Below are 22,114 nucleotides of genomic sequence, written 5' to 3'. Positions count from 1 at the left end.
CAGTACTTTCTGGGGAGTGCCTTGAAATAGGAAGTGGAAGAACTCTGGTATGTGTGAGTCTGAAAGTGGACTGATGAAATCTCAGTGGGTTGTCTCAGCGTGGACTTGTCCTGCTTTCACCAAAGCCTGTGGCAAAGCTTCTAGTAACTTGAACTGTGGGATGGAGGCCTAAGATATCTTTCGGCCCTGAAAAGTCGGGCTGTATAGATAGGTACTTGTGTGTGGTATTTAGCTGCGTATAGCACAGTTGCAGGTATCTGAGCATACATACAGCAAAGCACGTACAATGAAAGCAAATACCCGCTGTGCTGCAGAGGCATCCCCGTGCCCGTGGTGGAGCTCTGCAGGCTTCCCTTGCCGTGGCTAGGTCCGGCCCCTGCTGAACCATCCTAGTTTTGGGAAACGTAAGTGCACAGACAAAGCACTGGTCTTGTATCGTTGTGTAGAGGGGTGGCATGACGTCAGCATCTTGATATTTTTCCTTGGTTTGCTTACACTTGGCTAAAAATAGCTTACTCAATGCAAGTGGGTGTTCTTTTTCTTTCTTTTGCTGAAGATCTTCCCCTGTGTCTGGAAGAGTTCTTTCCCATACTGCTCGGTGTTCTTCAATTTCCATTTACTTTTCTCGTGTTCTTAGTTTGCCTACTCTCTGATCCTGTTTTCACTTTAGTGTCTTTTTCTTTTAAATACTCTGTTTCAGTGAAGCTGTTAGTGTAAGGCAGATCAAATAATTCCAGAGTTAAAGCAGACCCTTGAACTCAGTGTTTAATGGGTTTGTAATTAGGCCATGTGTCCCTGTGAGAATGGGCAGTCTGAGAATTTACCAGGATTTACAAAGGGATTTACTAGCCTACTAAGAGTTTCCAGACCTATTAAATTCTCTGAGAAGTTTTAAAGACATCACCTCCTTAGGCAGGGGAGGATTTCAGCACGGCTGTCTGTGCTTACACAGAGCTGAGCGACAGGCGGTGGAAGGAGACCTGCTGTGCAGAGGAGGAGGGAAGGTTCAAGAGTTCTGGAGCGTTAAACAGAGATGAATTTTTCAGAACCTGCCTTGGTAACACGTGGCCGGTTTAAACCATGTTTGCTCTGAGAGTTTATGTGTGCATATTTAATAACACATGAATATTAAAATGCACATTAACCAGTCGTTATATGTGTGTTATGCTGCAGTTATATGTGATTAGTACTGCTTTCTGATCCTAGAATATGGATTTCCTCGGTCCTACCTGTTCACTATTTGTAAGGTCCTGAGACATTACAGGTGTTAGGGGAGATCAAACGTTAGATGCCAGGCTATTTCATTACGAATTAGTGGTTTATTCTTACTCATAACCGAGGATAGATGCTGCTGTTCACTTTCCAGAGAGAAAGGGCGAGCTCCATGTAAGCAGAGAATGCTTTCCTCCCTTAGTCCACCGCTCAGCGCTGCTGGCTCAGGTTTTGTTGTGGGCTGGGTGCAGGAAGCACATGGTCACTTTTCTCCCAGCAGCATGATGCTGTTGTTTTTTTTTTACCAGATTAAAGTTGCCCAAAGCGTAGTAAGATTTTCCTTTGTTTGATGATTACCCTGTAAATACTGGGCAGTAATTAGAATGAGTCTGCCTGTCCGTACAGCCAATTAAGTGTAAATTTGAGCTGTTCAGATCTGTTTTTGGATTTGCAATGGGTTGGGTGAGATTTGGATCGAGGCTTGAACTCCAGTTTTAGCTGTGAAGTGTACCAGTTTCCCGCTGGGTGGTTTGGGTCCATAGCCTGATCTGCTGACTGTGGCAATCTGCGTGCGCTCACACATGTTAAACTTGTACAGTCCTGGGTAATAGTTGGGTCTTGCAGCTACAGTGAGTTTGAGTAAGTGTTGGTCAAGAATATAAATTCAGCTGTTCCTGTAGCAGTGCTACAACTGCTGTCTCTGTTACCTCCCTCACTGCTTCTCTGATGGCATCGTCAGTACTAGAACTGTATGCTCTGAGTAGTGGGAGACACAGAGGAGTACTGCAGTCTGCATTGCACCTGACAGCTTGTTACTTACGCAGAGAGCTGTGATGAACTTTTATTCTCTTATTTTCATGGCTCCAGAGTAGCCTTGTTACCTACCAGTAAAGCTCCATTGCAGTCTTTGGCACTATACTGGATTTATGCTGCTGATCAAGCAACCTAACAGCACAGAGTTTGGCCTTCTGTAAAGGATAGCAAGGAGGAGTTGACAGTTTGTTGTCTCACACTGGGAGTTCTTAAAATATAATCAAAGCCATTAATCTGTAGAATTTCTAGAAAACAGAACCGCAGGTTAAACATCAAGCACAAACTGTCCTTTCCTCTTTCTTCATGGAATTAGCTTTTGAAAGGCTGAGAGCTGCTGCAGAGATAACGAGGACTGAAGAATTTGCAGCAGGTGGTACCAACCGTGCGAGGACAACTCCCAGCCAAAACAATTGGCCGCGGGGAGGCCTGGGGCATCGGCCAGGGACTGGGGTGCAAGCGGGAGCAGTGAGTCTGCCTGGAGCACCGAGCCCGTTCCAGAAGTGTGCTATTATTTTTTCATTCAGTGAGATAACCTCTAGGGAATGCCATGTTAAAATTAAAAAAAAAAACAAACAGACTAGCAAAAAAAGTTGCCTCTGGTTTGTTTTGACCAGCTCGGTGTATCCCCCTCCTATCCAGAAAGAAACAGCACATTGCAAATGTGAAGCATTCTGTGATGGTGAAGGATGCCAGGGACAGCATGAGCAAAAGAAAGCGCTTCTCTCCTCCAGGGAATGATCCCAAACAAACACAAATATTGAAAGTATTCTCTGGCAGATTCCCACGTTTGCCTGGGGAGAGGTTCTTGAGCAAGCTCCCCTGGACAGCAAGGAAAGGATAGCTCACTGTGGGTTTGTTCACAATGGAACAGAACTTACTGGGGTAATGGAACCACGGGGAAGCCCATGCCAGCCTTGCAGCGTACGCAGTGTGCTCCCTTGGGCCCTGTTTGATTTTTCTGTTACCTAGCAGAAATAGGAAGTGCATCTCTCCCTTGAATGTCACAGTTCACTCTTCTTGTTATACAGAGCAGTATCTCTGAGCGGTACCACTCGTGTTCCTGTCGGGCTGCTTGTGGTACTGGTGTGTGTTGGCCTTAGTGAGAAAACAGAAATGACCGTATGGCATGGTGATACTCAGCTGGGCTTGACTGCTCCCAGCAGTTAGTGCAGCTTTCTGGGACGTGGACCCAGCCCTGCCTTATGATTGGTTTTTTTCATTTCAAATGTAGCGTAGAGCAACTTTTTTACATTATATTTCTACACTCCCATTTTAATGATTTCAGCTGTTTCCATTCACAGTTTATAACTTGATCATCAGTTTCTTCTGTATTTTATTTAAACTTCTTTTTGGTTGATTTCAGGTAAATATGTTGCTGCGTGTGCTTATGAGCCAGCTACGTAGAGCTGTGTATAAGGCAAAAGTTAAATGTATGCCAACATGATCTGTTTTTATCCGTTTAAACTCTTCCCCATGATGAGCCTTGGTACTCACTGGAGAATCCTCAGAGCTCGGATGAAGATGGACACGTTCTGTGCTGGCGGTGGCACTGGCTGCAGCTTCCCTGATGGCAGCATGCTTATAACCTGTGACAAGGCAGAGATAGTGATCACAGTATTTCAGTTATGTGGAGATTAAAGGATAAACTTTGTCAGATGCTTTGCTAATAACTACTAGAACAAAACAGTTTAATCTTTCATATGATTTAACTGTGATTAGAGTATAATCCAATATACTCAAATTTATCATTCTTTGCAGTACTGATTAACTGTTTGGAACATTTTTATGTACTTAACAAAGAAAATAGGATACTTCTGAATCTGCTTCTATAGAGATGTAGCCTGCGGGTGGATGCTGCCATGCAGATAAAGCAGCAAATACACAGTGTTAGTACCCTTATAGAGCTGCAGTACTAATTCTTCAAGGTAATGCACTGCTTAATGTCTCCTACGAAGAAGAAATGTGGTGGGAGTGTAGGCCAGTTAATTACATGAAGAGAAGTTTTCTCAGCTGTGCTGTCCTGGTGCTGACTGTAGAAGTAATCATGCTGTGCAGTACGGCAGCAGGAGGTTTGGGAGAGTTGAGAATGTCAACTGTGCCTCCTGAGATGAAACAGGTACATCTGAATGTCGTTAAACTTCAGCCCTCGGAGAAGAAAGAGGGTGTGCTCGCGAGGGAGGGAGCTGGGCCCTCAGCTAGGTCAGGCTACGCTGGAAGATAACATCTGTCTCTTTGAATGCAATTTGCTTACATCTCAGTTTTTGGGAGGAGGTTACCAGGAGTACATGGAGGGAATGTACATCTGAGAAGCCTTCCCTTTTAAGTTCTGTCAGTTGAGTAAAGCCTTTAAAGTAGGACAGGCTAGCGAGGCAGTGTTGCAGCATGTACATTTTAGTGCTTCTGGTTCTAGTCCAGCTGTGCTGGGGCAGGCATGTAGGTTGAGATGTAAACCGGATGTTAGGGAAACTGTGAAGTAGTAATTACCCTCAGGAAGAAAAGGAGTTAGCATTTCCCAATTAAAAGCTGTTTTGCAAATAGTTTCAATGTAAGAGTGGCAGCTTTGTCTTAATTATTTTCTTCCTGTGTATGAATGTATTGCTGTCTCTCGCTGGTTCATACTGTCTTAAGTGGCATGTACGATCTGCATTGCAGGCAGAAAGCCAGTTGTTTTGGGAGACAGGTGTATATTAAACTGCAGACCTGTGTACCAAGCTCCTTCCTTCATCAGATGTTACTCTGTTCCAGTTTCAAGTACAGTTCCTGATCTTCTCTCGTGGAGAAGTGATTTTCTGGGAAGACTTAGGATGGAAAATAGGCCCAGTGGAGTGTGAAGAAGGTTGGATCTGTAGGAGAGATGTACACACCGAGAGGCTGTTTAAGATTCCCTGTATAGAAACTTGAAGAGTAAACAAGATACGGTCTTATGTTCCTCGTGATCAAGTTTGATGAATATAAAGAAATACTTCATAATCTAGCTACATCTCTGCCATATCTAATGAGCTTGTGCCTCGTGTTCCTTTGGACACTGGAGAGTAACTGCTGCTCCCAACTCTGGCATGTACACTGAAGGTACCACAGCAGCGTTTAATAACTGTCCTGCATGTTGCATACAGTACAAGTAAATGGTAAACCTCCCTTTCTCAATGCCTGATGGCACAACCCGATTTAATACTGTGACTTTGCCATTTGAAAGCGAGTCAGAAAGATATGGTGATTTTATTTTTGAGGTGAATATTCTGCAAATGCCCTGTGGTGTCTTTTGGTTCCTTGGAGAGCATGCACAATTGTTTGGCTGCCCTGTAGTCTTGTGCTCTCTATTCAAGTACAGTACAGTTTTGGTTGTTTGCAGAACTCTCCTTTGTAAGACTTGTTCATAGCCTTTATGCTATTGTCATAATTGGTGTTGGGTGTAATGAGCCTTGGGGTAGAGCACCCTTCAACCTGCACGCCAGCCAGCCAGTAGTGACAAAGTGGGTTCAATGCCAGCCCTGTTGTCCTGTGCCTGTCCTGCCTTCCGCTGCCTGGGCTTTCCTGTTTGCCTGGGATTGCCGCGCATGGCTCCCTGCAGGAGTGATAATTATAAATGCCCCATGTAAGGGATGGAGAGAACACCATAGGAAAAGTCTGAAACTGAAAAACTGCCCAACATCATGGGCATGGTGATGTTGTTTGGAGAGAGGGCTGTGTCTGTAGCCATTGCCTCGGCTCTTTAAATACTGAGGGTGACAGATAACGTCTTAAAATGGAAGCTGTCAGCTATGCTGTTTGTAAGGAGTGTTCTGTTCAGCTTAAAAAATATATAAAAATAAGTATTTTATATCACTTTTATTTTCTAGTTGTTGTAGATTATTGTGGGGAATAAGACAATGTTGAGAAGACAAATCTCAATATGAACAATTGTGACAGTGGAGCAGAGGTAGATGTACACGGATACAAATGTCTGTGATGCAGTTTGGGCAGCAGATGCCACGTATTTGGGCTGTTAATAACAAGTTCATTTGTCAGTTACTGGGAAGTGGACTGTGCCTTCTAAATAACGTGAGAGTGCAGAATGCAATAGGCAGCACCCTTAGCGTTCTGTTGAGTGGCGTCCGTGGGCAAAGAAAGAAAACGTTCAAGAGATGAAAGAAATCAGAGGAGTAAAGGAAACGGAGCGATTCCGTTTTCCAGAATATGTCTGAAAGTGTACAGTGTGCTGTGCATCCTCATCCACGTCTGGTAGTTCACTTTGAGGCAAATTCAGGATTACTGCAGAGTGGACGTGAATTCATTGAAGTTGACAGAATTATATTAATTCCCACATAATTGACTTTAATCCAGACACTCAAATGACTGTAGATGTTTTACGGAATTTTAACATCGGGTCATAATTCTAGATTAAGAGTCCTGGGGTTATTTTACGGATTTGGTTTATGCCAGTGATGAAGTGCCTTTGCCAATGCCTTTGTAAGATAATTTTTTTAGGTCCAATCTAAGCTAGTTAACTTCCTTGAAGCTGGGTATTATTTGGTCAGGACCCAGCGCCATGGGCACTGCAGCTGGCGTGCTGAGTGGAGAGAGTAAAGGCTAGAGGAGTAAAAAATTCCAGTCAGTTTTCTCCTGTTAAGTGGCTGCTCCTCCTAGGCTGAATGTTTGCACTGAGCACGTGGAACTTCTACGTGCAGCTGTGTATCCTTCAGAGCCTGAAATCCTGTGTGGAGTTAATTTTTAATGGAGGTGTCTAAGGAAATACTCGGACTTGCGGCTTTTCTTATTTCATCCTCTTTAAGATCTTTGGATTTAATAACTGATGTTTAGGTTCTGCGTGGCTACTCTGTAGATATTTGGAAACAGCAAGCGCAGGAAGGAACCAAAGTATGTGAAGCAGCTATTAAATATTCTGTGTTATGACTCCAGTATATCTCGCTGTGATCCTTAGGAGGAACGAAGCCTGGCCGTGGGGAGGATGAAGGGGAAGTTTTCATGTGCTACCTGAGAAATTGTTTTGACAGCTGTTCCCATGGTAGTGCTGTAAAAACTGCCTGGGGAAGCTTCACATGTGCATGCGGAATCGGCATCGCTGCCATGACCGGCCTGTGTAAATGACGAGAGCGAACCCTGAGGTCTTTTTAAGATAAAGCTGTGTGCTTAAGAATGGAAAGGCACCATAAATACTGGTAGTACACTGCGTGTTTTGCCAGAATTATGTGGTGGTTGTGCTTCTTTTTAAACTGCCCAATTAAATATAGATAGAAAAAGACTGGTATGGTTAATAATTGAGCACTCTGTCTCAGGCAGTGTACGCTCTCTGTGCAGTGCTTCGTTTCAACAACCCGAGGTTCACTTTCAAAGAATATGCTCTGAAGTAGTGCAAGAGTTCGACCACTTTTTCCTTGTGGGAGGTGTTAGTGGACCATGTTGTCTGGAGCATTCTGGCAGCTTCATCACGCTGAAGGAAAGAATAGACTTAGCACGTGGCCGTTCTTCTCACGTGTGTAACTTGTATGGAGATGGATAAAGCAAGTGTGAGCATCAGTAGCTTGTGACTGGGCAAAAGAAGCAGTGTGACTGTGAAAGAGGAGTGCTCTGGGCTTTTCAAACCTCAACAGCTGCTTCAAAAACAGCCTGAAATATAAGAGGCATAAGCCCTATTGCTAGCAAACATAAGATGGAAGGGAAGTACCTGATCCATAAGTTTTTGGAAAGATTGCTTGGTAAAGTACTGGTCTATTAATAAAATATCTGGAAAGCATTTTCCTCTGGCAGCATTAAACCCAACAATGAAGTCAGTGTTGGAAGAACTGTAGGAGATGAAAATTTTTCTTTTGTTTCAAACAGTGCTCTAGCAATTGAATGGGTAATTTCTCTCTTCATAGAATCATAGGATGGCTCGGGTTGGAAAGGACCTCAAGGATCAGGCTCCAGCCCCTGTTCTCCATGTTCCTGTTCCTTTACACTCAGGCTGCAGTAAATTTTTGGTACATGAACAGCGCTCTGAGTGCAACACATTCAAAAATAATGAAGGCAGATATTAACAACAATTGCAAAGCTTTTTGAAGACTCCCCCAACATAGTGCATCTGTTGTATTAATTAACTAGAGAAGTGGTTGTTACAACGTAGTCATTAAGACTAAAATAGAGGGTAATGTGTGGCAAGAGTAATGGGCAAACTTGCACGTACTTGTAGAAAGACTAGAAGAGAAGATTTTTCAGGCTTTTTCCTGTAAATTGACCGTGATTGTTAGAAGTAAAATAAAATAAAATTCTGCCTAATAGACTTAATCTGTACTTTCTTCCTAGTGTTTTTTCCCTGAAGTTTGCATAGCACGGTGGGCATTTCTAAAGAAAGTGCTGGAATTACTTCTACCACGAGTTAGCACTCTGGCACTGATTTCTGACCTTCTTGCTCTCACAGAAAACCTTCTGGGTAAAGCAAGTGACCAAGCACAGCAGAAGTTGGTACCCAGGGTAAACTGCTGCCTAATCTCTACTGAAGAGAGAAAATAATACATGTTTTATTTAAACAGCAGAGTAATTGCTATGGATAATAAAGAGTCTCAGATGCATTCATTATAATCAAAATACACGTGGAAGTCATTTATCAAACACAATGAACAAAACAAGAGGAAATGTGTAGATGTCAAAAAGATGCCATATGACTTCACCGTCCTTGAACACCGACTTTAATTACTTATGCTCAAACTTTTCTTACTTTCCACGGGGAGAACTATTCAAGTTACCTTCCAGTTTCACGTGCGGGGGTGGTTGGGTCAGCGCTGTGCTGAGGAGGCGGGCAGGGCTGAGCGGAGCGGGGCGGGTTGGAGGAGCTCGGCTCTCACTTGTCGCACAGCTGCACAGCTGGCCAGTGCTCAAGCACCTGCATGGCCCACCCGCTGCCAGCAGTCTGCGCTGCCCCAGGTCACACTCAGCTGTGCTGGAAGCAGTGTTCGGTGCATCAGCGTTTCTACCCTATCCATCTCTCTTGTGTGGCTTAAGGAAGGATGTCTTTTCTGTCAGTTGCACGGAAGAGCTCAAGTGGAATTTCAAAAACAGATGGATGTGCTGAGTAGCAGCATAACTAGTATGCAAGAGTTTTACAGGAATGAGTAGCATGAGGTTTAGATTCACATCTGTGTTCAGTCTTACCTTAACAGAATAAAACATAGCGTAAGTAAACTAGGAGAGTAAGCTGGGTAGTCGCACCTGGCTACTCTTCTAGGCACAGAGCGCAGTGCTGCTCTCTTTGGAAATTCTCGTGTTAGCTTTTTCTGCTGAAAAGATAGCTACCATCTAAGCAAAACAAGTCAGGAGTCATCTTAAAAACATATAGACTACCTGCTATCTAAGATGATACAGTAAATTACATGTACGCTTCAAGTAGAACTAAGGGACAAATTGAGCTAGTCATAGAAGCAAGTAATAACTGATGTGGAAGAAAGGGCAAAACTGAAGAAAGTACTGAATTAACCAACACTGTGTTCTGCAATGTATTTGCTAATGCAGAGTTGCCCTAACATTGAGCTAGATTGATTTTTTGTTACTCAGGTATTTGGACTTGTATGTGATGTGTGAGGGATGCTATGTGTGCAGTGTCAAAGCAGATTTCTCAGTCAATTTTTGCTAGCTTACCTAGGTGAGGCTGGTATCTGAGAAGGTAAATATGAATCCCAACATGTAATTCTGTTACACGCGTGTCTGATAAATGCAGATGTTTGGCAGCAGGACTATTGCAGACCCCGAAGGTACGGTCACAACAAAACATCTTTTGTTGCGCCATAGGTGACATCTGTTGCTTCCCTTTGCAGCAGATAGAACAGCTGCAGCTCGTGTCAGAGTGTCACTGACCAGGGTGGTCTGCTGGAGAAAGGAAGCAAAGGCTTTGCCCTTCTTCTGAGTGCTTCAAAACGTGTAGCGTAAATGTGCAGCTGAATTCGTAAAACGCTTTCTTAAATACTGCTATGCATGGAAAGTGAAAAGAATGATGGCCTCAGAATAAGACCTTGGGGTTCAGCTGTGGGGAGTACGGCGGCGTGGCCTGAAGGAAGGGACTTCTCCACATCCTCCTCTTCAGAGTTCCTCCTGTGCTCACCTGGTTTTGTGCATCGGAAGGAGCAAATGGCTCAGAGGTCTTCTGGATTGAGTCTAGTGTGGGACTGGTATTTTCTCACTGAAAGTGGATGGCTGGTCATACCCAGTTTAATCTGAAAAATACAGCCCTGTGGGGGTTATTAGCTTCTACTCGGTGACCTGGTGATTATCTTTTACCTCAACGTCAGAGTTTCTTCCATTTTCTTTTTCTTTTCTCTTTTGAAAGGTAACTGTGTTAATAAGATGAACACCACAGTGCTAGTTTAAATGAAAATACCAATGTTGAAGCTACTATAGGACAGTCATATTTATTCAAATTGCACATTTGAACGTTGTATTAAATAGCATTGTTTTTCAAAGAAAGAAGATTTTTATGAATTGGAAGGCACTTCCGCAAAGCGAGAAGCCCAGGGCTGCACGCAAACATGCTGAATTTTCATGTGCTTTCCACATTTCTGTGCACAAATCAAGTTAATTGAGTGCATGTTCTTGCTTGGGGCCTTGCGCTGCTGTTTGCAAGGAGAGTCTTGTGTTTGGAGCTGGAGCTGTTGCTGTTCCTGTGTTGTGAGGGAGGGCTGTGCTCTGACCGCGGCACGAAGCTCATGCACCAGAGCTTGCTTCTTCTTAACGAGCTGCTATTTTCTAGCCTGCCATTTCTGCTTCTAAGAACAGTCAAGTAAAATAAATGCTATAAAAACTGGTTCTTGGAACGTCAAGTCTTAATTGTCATTGCTTGCAGTGGATGATAAGAAAACAGTGCAAGTGTGTGATGAAGACCAGAGGAATTTCTCTCAAGATCAGCCACCTGCCTCCTTCCTGCGAGTGCCAGTTTGAAGTCAGCCTCTTGCCTGTTCGTGTAGAGACATTGGAAACACCCAGAAACTTTTGGTTGCTGACAATCGTGGAAGAATCTCGGAAAGTTAACTTCAGTGGTCAAGACGCCGGGCCAGTTTCCAGCAAGTGATTCCAAGCTAAATGCTGGGCCCAGGTGCTGTAAGGATTTGTGTCTCCTTAGAAAAACCCCAACCTGCTGCTCTTCGGCAGCGGTTGCTGTGCTGGACGCAGGGGCTTGGGGGCAGCATTTGGTGTCACAGTTTAATGTTAATGTTAAATGATTGCTGAAATGGAATTCTTCCTTACGCCCAGAATATGCGCTGAACTCAAAATCCTTGTACACTACCAATGTCATGCAATTGGCAGACTGTGGTACAGCCACGTTGCCTCCTGATGGAGTTAAGATACGGCTGCGATTTGCAGTCAGGAGCAGTAGGTCTGTGGTGAGAGTAACAGCGCTGCAATACAGTGCGACGTGAAATACCACTTGGAGAAGCTTTGTAAAAGGAATGGCACCTTGCTGCTGGTGTTGAAAACATGTCTTTGAAAATGATACTTTTTTAATGTTTTCTGATCTTAAGAAAACAGTTCCTCAGTGAGACTGCTAAAGCATTACTTTGTTACCTTCCAGTACCAGATACAAATTGCTTGTGACCTTGTAAGAGAAGGTAGGTGATTTATTGCTGAGAAAGATCAGAATTTGAGGTTTTGTTCTAGGCTGTACTTCTTTGCTTGTCACTGTGGGGTAGAAGCACAGGGGTTGATTTCTGTCGCTGGTATAAATGAGTATCCAAACTTCTTTTCGAGATAGTGTTCATTTCTTTAACAGAACTACCCTAGTTTACTGGAGAGACTGTTATCAGCACCTCCATGACCTTGGCCATTAGAAAGCGATGTTTCAAGAGCAAACCCAGCCCTAACAGCAGCTGCCCACAGATACTGTCAATCCCACATTGAAACGGCTCTAAAGAGTCTGTCCCCTTCTTTCCTGCATCTCCCACGTAGATACTGGCAGGTCGCTCTCAGGTCTCCCCAGGCCATTCTCCTCTTCAGGATGCGCAGCCCCAGCTCTCAGCCTGTCCTCGCAGGAGAGATGTTCCATCACTGGGATCGTTTCTGTGGCCCTCCTCTGGACACGCTCCAACAGGTCTATGTCTCTCCTGTGCTGAGGACTCCACGTCTGTGTGCATCACAGGGTTCAGAGCTGGGTAGGAAGAATCATAAGCACCCAGTGACATAGCTAGTGTGGGCTGGGTGCAGTGGCAGGGTTCACCTGTCGTGCTTTCTGTGCCTCAGATGAGCACAGGTTGGTGGTTTTCCTTTTCCCTTGCACAAGGAGAGCAGAGAAATTAAAAGGAAAAAGACTGCGTACAAATTCAGTATAAAGGAAACATCAAAACAAAACAAATGGCTTTTCCAATGTTGTTTTGCAGAATTTTTGTTCTCAGTGAATTAGCATTTGACGTAGTTCTTTTTTTCTTCTTCTTTTTTTTATTGTTAGACCCTCTAAATAATAAAAGAGGATGACATTTTACTGGGGATGAGCAGAGTAGTCCTCAATTTAGCTAATGTAACTGTACATTTGTTCTGGATCTTTGTCAACATACATTAAAAATACTTCATTGGTTCAACCCAGTTAGTTTTCTGAGAGAGTCCTCAGAGTTTGTTGCTGCTGAATGAATTAAGAGACACAGCCAGTCTGGAAGAGGAACCTTTGAATGTTTCATTTCTCTCTTGCATAATGCACTGACACATCTTGTCTCTGACGGTGTCTTACGAAGCAGTCGTGCAGTGATGGCTGAAGTGGAGTTTTGTGTGCTTCTGTCATTTTCTTAGTGGGCATGCAGGTTGGGACTGAGCACTACAAATGCTACTGCCTATAGAGGGGCTGCTCAGTGCAGAAACTGTGTGCAGGATCTGTGCATGCTTTATGCTTCTGACCTATTTCTTTTCTTTCCTTTTTTTTTTTTTTTTTTGCATCTGCTCAGAATGCCATTAAAATCACTGAAAGCTAAGTTCAGGAAACTTTGAATCAGGCCCCTGATAAAGGCAGTGTGTGTGAAGATCCAAGGTTTGTTCCTTGTTTTGGCAGTTACTCGTGTTAAAGTCTGCTCGGCTGAGGTAGGAGCTGGATCTCAGCTCTTCCATGCTGCAGGGGGAAATGAACTCCTCTTACGAACTGAAAATACACGTGAGGCAAAGACCATAATTTTGTTACCATCGGAGGCTATTTTACTGTGCTTAAATATACGTTCCATACACTGGTAAAGCAACATTATTTTTATACCCAAGGACTTTAAGGGAATATTTGTGCTTGCATGAACTGGACGTTGAAGAATTTTCTTCGTACATACTTGAAATTTGGTAAACAACATTGCTTTGCTGTGAGTTTAAAGGATAATTTTGCTAACAAGTCTTGCATGTAGAAAAAAAAAAACATCAGGTTATTTGTGCAGCTTGTAGAGCTTGATTTTCTAAGGGTGGAAGTGCTTAGCTCCATCCTACTGTGCTTGCAAGCCACCACAGCAGTGAGCACAGTGATCCTAGAGTAGTATTTTCCTCAGTGTCTTCATTTGGAAATGTTTCCATGTGCGTATTTTTCCACACACACTGTCCGGGAGAAAGATAGGAGGCACGCGGCCTGATGGTGGGAGCTTTCCTCGGCAATAAACAGCACTCATGCCGTTCTGGTCAGCTTCTGCTGACCTCAAAAAGCTTTCCTTCGAGAGCAACAGTGGCTGTTTTATTTTGATCAACAGTTGGCACAGCTCTGCTGTATTCTTCCTTTCAGGTGAAAAACTGCCCCGCTGAGCCCGTCCCTGTTTGGGTGCTAAGGGGGAAATGCCAGGGCCGGGCTGCCTCGTGGTGCACCCGGAAAGCAGCTTCTGCCAGACTGTGCGTGTCATTGGCAGGCAGCTGCGGAGGCATCACATTATGCTTGCTTCTACGTTATTGCAGCTATAAATAGAGACCTCGAGCCCTTTGCAGTGAAACCCTCCCCTTCACTGCCATGAAACCAGTCTGCAGCTCCCCTCTGCCCCATGTCCGTCAGAGGCGCTGAACTTGTCCGCACGGCTGTCAGCACGTCACGCTGTCACACTTCAAGTTAAAGCCAACGCTTTTTTCTTTACCTTTTTTTTTTTAATGCTAACTTTGGGACTTTGTGCTGTCACTTGCCCTCTTCACTGACATCGGCAGCTGTTTTGTACCTGGAAAAAGTAAAATATCAGAAAAAGCGAAATGTCAGAGGAAAAAAATCTCCATGTTATGTTGTATTTCCTCCACGAATCCGATAAGAGTTGAATAGTGAAGGATTTTTATTGCACCGGTACTGAAAATGAGAATAATTTAACCATGCTTTTCCCTTTCTTTCTTGTTTTCCCTTTAGCTGGATATACATTATTCCTGTAGAAACGAAGGCTACTGGAGGTAGCTAATTGCAGTATAGAAATCTCTGTAACAGCTTTCTTACGCAGTTCTACTTGTGCATGTAAGTCCTGAAGGTCTGAGCAGTGTTCAGCTTCCTGAACCCAGTCAGGTGCTGGCTCACACTGCACACAGTGCTCGCTGTGAGGCCTGCGCCAGCTCACCTGGAGGCCATCAGAAGCCCAGCGTTTTGCCCATGCTCTAAAGGCATTTGGGGAAGCTTCACAAATACTTTCTTTTTTAGCTCAAACCTGAAGTGGAGATAGTTTTCCCTTTCTACTAGCTTGCAAACAAACAGGTTTCTATTAGAATTGATGCGATTATTAAATTGAGCAATAGAGTGAATATAGCTGTAAGCTTTTGGCTGAATTTGGATATAAAGGACAGAGTGAATGAAATGAGATGCATCTTTGTGTTCCTCCACAAGAAAGCCTCTGAAGCTTGTCGCAGGCCAGTCACAGAACGCTTCTTGTTCCTGCAGTACAGCAACCCAGCTGGAAACATTTGGTTTTAAATCGTCCTGCATATCCGTTAAATGGAAATTATCCAAGTTAAAAAGCCTCAGATCTTGACCAAAGCCTACTGGGTCTTGCATGACCAAAAGAAATTAGATCGCTTATTTTGATAGCAGTTTAGATTTTCCTCAAATGCTGTTTCTGACTAAATACATCTCTTTGCTTGGACATAATAAAGATCTGTTCATTGCAGACAAAGGAAATTACTTAGGATGCCTTGACTAGGTACATGTGGGGACGTGCAGGGGCTTCCCACGGGGCCCAGCTGAGCCTGGGGAAGGTTGCTCTTCAGTAAGAGCTGGAGCTGCCCCACACTGAGCCCATGTACATGTCAGGAGCAGGGGCCATTGGCAGGGGAGAGGTTTTTTTCTTTTTCCTTGTCCTGTTTATCTGCATATGATCTAGGGGCGGCTCTCCTGGGACTTCAGGACGAGTGCCTTAGTTACTGGTGACAGCAAGTGGATTAGAAGTTGTGAGGCCTGTGAACATGTACCTCTGAGGTCCACTTCCACCCCCTTTCTGTAGCGAGGCGGTGATAGAACCTCTACACCAGTCCTGCTGCACTGAAGTACATTTCTAAATTACAGACATGTTCTGTGAACTTGAGCTGTGTTCTTGTGAGAAAAATGGAGCTCTGGTGAATGCTCTGGAGTGCCAGTGTGCTCCTGACCCTGTCAGGCCTGGTGGGGTTGGCCACCAGCATGATGGGCTCAGGGGGCTTGGCTCTAACGTAGCTGCCATGCCAGTTAGCTCAGAATTGTGATTAACGCTCTAAAAAAGCATCTACCTTCTCCTGCAGCACAGATGTTGTTTAAATCTTTTATTTGAGATCTTAATTTATTTAGTGTTCAATTCCCGTGTGGCCTTGCACTTGCTTACCATGTTTTTAAGTGCTTCTTTATGTAGAAGGTGGTTTGTGTTTTTGCTTTCCAGACAAAGAACAACCTACATGCAATCGTTTAATTCTGACGTTCGTTTCTCTAGCTGGGTTTTCTTCATAGGCTTCCTGTTGTTGGGGGATGCGCTGATGGTAGTCTTAAAGTATAGACAGTGTGGATGGCAGAGAGAGGAAAAAGATTCCTGAGGAACATTACTTACTATTTTTACAATTGTTTCTGAACTGTTTTATAGATGTGTCCTGGAAAGAGGACTTCTTACAGAGCGATGTGATGAAAAACTGGCACGCCTGAAAGAAATGACTGTTGAGGAGAGCAAAAAAGAGAAGTTCAAAGCATGGTAAAAGATGTAAGTAAAACACCAATGCTGTAACAGCTTATGTGAGTGTTGTTTCCCCAGTGTGCACACCTGCTTGGTGGAGTATTGTATTCTTACTGAAAGAAGTATCAAAGGTAGTGGAAAGTTCTAGTGTCGTGCCCTTCCTTAAAAGAGCATGAGGTTGTCTGGTGCCTCTGATGTCTACTTATTTTATGGGAAGGTAAGGTAGGATTGTAGTACTAACTGTTGGATTTGATAGACTGTCACTCAGAGATCAAATCGAGCTCAAATAAATTTGTGTTGTAGCAACTGCATGGACTATGGCAGCTGCAGAGCGGGGTGGTTCAGGTGATTTGGCTTCAAACCCTTTAGTTTTCCCTCACAGTTATTTCTCTTCAGACAATCTGCAGCCATCTTCTCTGCTTACTGACCACATTAGCTGTCTTTTCCTTTGGTGACTCCAGCTGCACCCCTTGGTCATGGCACCAGTGTAGATGCTACCTTTCGAATACAAGCATCACAGTATTGTGCTTAGAATCCTGCCCACTTTGGTACTGCGTTTTCCATTGTTGCTGCAAGGCAGAGCTGTCCTCAGTCCCTCCCTCAGCACTGCTGCTTGGAAGGCATTTTTGTGCCTGGACTCTTGTGATTGCAAAGAGAAGGACAATGGTGAGGAGGGAAAGGACAGGCAGTTTGGAAAGTACGTCTGGGAATGATGAGGGCAAGAGTGGCACGAAACTAAACAAGGGTTCTTTAGCCAAACAGTATCCTCCTATTCTTGCTCCTTTAACTAGGAAACGCCTTCATCTTTGGAGGAGAGGACCAACCAGGCTGTTTGTTGTTCTGTAGAGGAAAGACGTGAAATTAAGATAAGTCTGGGTAGTGCTTTTTCACTGCTGAAAAAAACTTTAATGTGGTTGTATCTTAAGCTTGGCAGATGCAGAACTTTTGGAGAGAGGCTTACAACTAAAGAGGCAGCACTCCTGCTGCCCGAGAATTCTTGCATTGTTCTGCAGTATTGCGGAAGGGGTGTGGAGGAATCTCTGGGGAACGGCTCTGTTGTCCGTGGTTGTTTTATGGAAAGGTAGATCTTGTTCATTTCTAACATTTTAATGAAAATGAATATTTTTGCAACATCTGTATGATAAATAAAAGGAGCACTTACATGCCAAATGTCACAGTGCTCTTACTGATAGCCGTAAGCAGACATTACTGGTTCACTTTTTGTGAAGATGCTTCTATGCCTAGCATTCTGCAAAATCTTTGCAGAAGGAATGAAAAATAAGGAATGAATAATAAATCCCTCATTTGGGTTTTAATATGATACAAATGCTTTCTAATTTTCTGTAGGAAAGTCTTTAGGTAAATAGATGCAAATGTTGAATAGCTACCATACAGCTCAGGGGAAACGTACAACTCTAATTCTGTGGTTGTTTATTATTTAGAAAAAGTATTAAATAGGAAAAGAATTTTAAATATAGAAGTCTAGTGGGCTGACATGTTGCTGTGAAGTTGGACATGCATGAAAAACTCAGTTCATGTGAAAGTTCACAGAGCTGAAATTCTGAAAGTTAGTAAGAGTTTCCTGCGGAAGATAGTACGAGCCACAGAACAGCCTGATGCATCCTCTTTTAAATGAAGTGTCCGTGTCACCAAATGTTGTATGTGTACAATTAGAGGCAAGATATCCACCAGTTTGTAGGGAAAATAAATGTGGCTAGCGAAACTTGACAAGATAACTATATTATAGGTAAAGTCATGTTTCCATAAATAGAATGTAGATGGTTCCAGAAATCAAAATTCTGGAACATTATGAAGCAATACAGAAGTGAAAGGCGTCTGTACTGTTTCTTTAATCTAGTAACCCAATGAGGATTGACATATACAAATGACCCATTTGTGCTGAGGACTATAATTCAATTCCCTTTCTTTTGAACTCTGTATTATCTTATTCATTATATTCTGTTTATGTGCCAGAATACTGCAAGACTAACCCCCAAAAAGAGAAGAGAAATAACAATCAGTACTGCCATCCTGGTGAAATAATGGTAGTGGAGATGCAGATTCTGTCACTGAGCATGTAATGGCAATGGACAGCTCGATGAACGCGAGTCACAAGATGTCTTGGAACAATCTCAGCAAGGTTCTGCTTTCTTCCAGAATCATTCCTTTCCATTCCTTCTTCCCAGAAGAGGGAAGGTGCAGCAGGAAAGAGTGAAAAAACATTTGCAGGAACTATGTTCATATTTCTAATAAATAAAGAGATTGTCACAGAATGTTTGCATACACATTTCTGCCTGATTTTCATGTTATTCGTGAAACTGGAACAATTATTCTAGTTACATTTCCAAACACCATTTTAAGGAATGGGCCAGATTTCCTGTTACCAAGCTATTTTTATTCCTCTCCAAATGGAGTTCTAAGTGGGTGCAAATTACCTCTGTAACTTAGCAGATGTGAGTATGTATCCCATTATTAGAAACATTTAAAAGAAGAGTTGATGGGGAAGAACTCACATTAGCAGAGCTCACTGCAAAATTTATTATTCCCAAAGTTATACTTTTTTTTTCTTCTAGAAAGGAGTGGAGTGAATTTGGTGCTAACAAAAGACTGATTTTGCAGCATAGGAGACTGGAATTCTGCTTACAAAGTGAACATCTTTGGTGAGTGTTTCTCTCATAATTCAGTCACCGTGCCTCTGTTTCAACTGTGATACTGTGCAATCTGTGTTCACAGACCTGAGGTCCTTTTTTATCTGCTATTCACACTTTGCTCAAACAGGCTAACATCAAAATCAGCTGAATTTCTTTTCTTTAGTATTTGAGTGAAAAATTGAGTAGCCTTTACTTCCACACCCAAGATTCTTGAGCATCCGCTGAGTCTGTCAGCTGGGATCATGCCTGTAACACTGGCAGTTAGCATTGTCAACATTGGCTGCCTGGAAATCTCCAGCTGTCTTTCATATGGGTCTTGAAACAGCTGTTAAAGGGGCAGTGATTTCAGGCAAGTAGTGATGAGCTGGAATTAAAAACAAAGTCATCCTGTTTTCAAATCCATGTATGTTCTCCTACACACCAGCTCCCACATTTGTACGCATTCTTGAAGAAATGTCTGTTTGCAGTAGAAGTAGTTTGCAGCACTGTAGAATATTTAATCAAAGACAGTACTCACTTGGACCACACATAAATGGGTCAGATTGCAGCTTGAGATGCCTTCCAACTTGGACCCCTGTGCAGAGACATTCACAGTGTGGATAGCTGCTGCTAGAGCTGTCTGCACTCGATTCTTGGCTCTCATTCCTGCAAAGCTGCCAGGTGCAGAAAGAAGTACATGGTGTAACTCTGACCTTGTCTGTGTAACAGTAAGCCAGAGGATTTCCTTTTAAGTCACTGTCTGAAAGGGACTCAGAAGGGCACGCTAGGGAGTAGGTTTGCATGTGTTTGTAGGTGGGATAGACCTTGGTGTACTTAGCTGAAATTCCACCAATAAACCCTGCAAGACATGATCACCTGGTGGTGCAGTCTCAGCTGTGGCTGAGGTTGTCTAGAGACATGTCTGCCCCCGTTGGAAGCTGATTGAACTGTGAGAGAGCGGAAAACAATTACCATTGGTGTTTTTCCTTCCTTTGTAAATTGTCAGTCCAAAATGGTGCGATGTTGACAAGCACTGCTCCTATTCCCTACTGGAAAATAACCTTCTGTAGCCAAACTGTTCACAAGTGGGTGAAGGCCAGAGAGGTTTCTAACAGTTCTTTCTTGTCTTCCCTATCACCTGTGCAGAAATGCATATCCAGCTGTCCCGAGTTACTCCCCCTTAGAAATTTTCCCATTAGATGATAATGGCAGTGGGCATTAATAAGGAATAGCTGCAGTGCTTTGGAAGTACTGCATCCAGTTTGCACGCTACTGTGTTGACCTCAGCATCATTTTGAGATGCGGTTTCTCCATCTGTTGATGAAGATTTTAAACCTGTCTCTTCCTCACAAATGGGAATTAATATGCATGGAAGTTTTGCGGGCCAGTAATGGGAAAGTTGTAATGCAGAATTACAGATACTCATTAATGTTGTTGCAAATGGAAGTTGCATATTTAAAGTTACAGCATGCTGATGGGTATACCTGTAGATTTGCAGGGCAGCAGCAGTCAGAGTAAATTCCTGGTTAAGAAAGCTGACTAGAACCTGAAGACATTTTCCTCACATGAGCTGGTGTTACATACGGTCTTGAGTTCTGGAAATCTAGCTATTCCTTGTAACGTGCTCATAGAGGTGGTGTTTTCAAGCAGGTCTTCCAGAACGATCAAGTAGAAGATTAAGAGAAATGTAATGGAGAGTATTCATGTGAGTCCAGCTCATTGAAGCAGAGTGGATACAGTTTAGAGCTTGCTATGGTGAGCACACAGAACAGCTATGATCTAGGCAGAATGTCTTGAGTTCTCAGGTGGTTTTGCAGTTCAGACTGAACTTCAACGTGTCCATGTGCTGCAGGTACAAATGTGTTCTGTTCAAACCAAGTTGTACAAACCTGTGTCACTCTTGAGGCACCAGGAAACAGTCTGAAGGTATTTCAGGGAATCCTGATCACTGAGCTTACTGTACTTTTTGTCTCACACACTGTGGGTTGAAACTCAGATGAAAGACATGTAAAAATCTGGCTTGGAAGATGTCAAAAAGAGAATGGAAACTTACTTTCTGGTAAGTACAGAAAATATCTATGGAAAAGAGGGGTTATAATTATGGCAGGTGGTCGTTAGAATCTCCTGTGAGTACCTATAGGGGCTGTGGGAATTAGTGCAAAGAAGCAAAGGAAATCATCCAGCTAGAACATCAAAAACCCTGGTTGGCAGTGGTGGAATTGGTCCAGCTGGGCATCTTACCATCCACATGCAACAACCATCTCTGCTTCCCTTCTTCTCACTTAGAAATGTTAGGATTTAGTTCTGGAAGACCCTCTAGGGAGGTAGCAGCATTCAGGAAGCAGAGACCTAGCTGAATCCTTGTGACAGTATTATGATCTGTGCAGCCAGGTCATGACGTGAGTTGTCTAACTTGAGGTGGTTGGTGACACAGTGTACTTTTGTCTCTTCACTCAATTTCTGCTGCAGTCACCTCTCGTCTTTCCTCTCCTCTGTTCCCATGGCAGTCTCTTCAGTAGTGCTCTTTGTCGGCATTCACCTTTTTTTCCACTTCCTGACTCCCATGTGCTTAATCCTACTTACTTCATATCCTCTCATATACATTTTGACATTAAATGCCATTTTAGATCTCTATAAATAATCTCAGTATTTGTAACCCTGCTTGCTCTTTCTCTCTGCTAGTTTTACCTCCATTCATCTTTGAAAGATTGTGGACAATTTAAGGATGTGTTTGTGCAGCCCAGGAGTAACTGGGACTATTGGAGGGAATAATGAGAGGCTTTGCATTACAATTCTGACAAGGTTTGGGGTTTTTTTCTTCTTTTTTTGAGGCAGTTGGCAGCAGCGTGGACCTTTGTGCAGATGAAATGCTGGAAAATATAGGAGTGTCACTGTTTGAATCAGTGTTACAGATAAAAGTAGTTGTTACAAAACTTATTTTGTTTAACTTTCACAATAACTTAATTCAGTTTAGCTGCTTTTAAAATTTCTTCCACTTTTACTTTTTGCTGCATTTGGCAGAGGTGAATGTATTTGTACCTGAGGAGACCCCAAGTAAGCAGTGAGGAAAGAGCAGGGATATATTTATTATACACTGTGAGATGAAGGGGGAGGTAGGGAGCAGCCATTCTTCTGGACATGTCCACCTCATGTCTGATTTGATTTCCACGTGGAAACTCACCAGAGCTGTTTTTTGCAGGACCACCTCTCTAAGGTAGGTGCACTACAAAGAGTGTGACCATGCTGATCGTGAGCTGTCTGCAGCCTTTGCACTACAGTCTCTCTTATTCTGACAAGAATGGGAATGGATTTTATATACATATTTCTTTCTGTAAGTGTCACTTCCCTGCTTTTTGTCTTTTCCCCTCATTTGGTGGCAGTACAGTATTAAGTTGAAAT

The 22,114-nt window shown here is 43.2% G+C and overlaps 1 long non-coding RNA gene across 2 annotated transcripts in view; it reads left to right on the top strand.

Moving 5' to 3' along the window:
* Positions 1–22,114, top strand: part of LOC110397638 — a 44,567-nt gene that overhangs the window by 2,975 nt on the left and 19,478 nt on the right. For both annotated transcript variants that reach the window (XR_002437894.1, XR_002437895.1), the window contains exons 2-5: positions 15,999–16,112; positions 17,012–17,166; positions 18,060–18,225; positions 18,659–18,745. This is a non-coding gene — a long non-coding RNA (uncharacterized LOC110397638). The remainder of the gene's footprint in view (positions 1–15,998; positions 16,113–17,011; positions 17,167–18,059; positions 18,226–18,658; positions 18,746–22,114) is intronic.

The sequence above is a fragment of the Numida meleagris genome, chromosome 4 (assembly GCF_002078875.1).
Source record: "Numida meleagris isolate 19003 breed g44 Domestic line chromosome 4, NumMel1.0, whole genome shotgun sequence".
Taxonomy (NCBI): Eukaryota; Metazoa; Chordata; class Aves; order Galliformes; family Numididae; genus Numida; species Numida meleagris.
The sequence above is the reverse complement of the archived record's forward strand: the minus strand, read 5'-3'. Positions and strand labels throughout refer to the sequence as shown.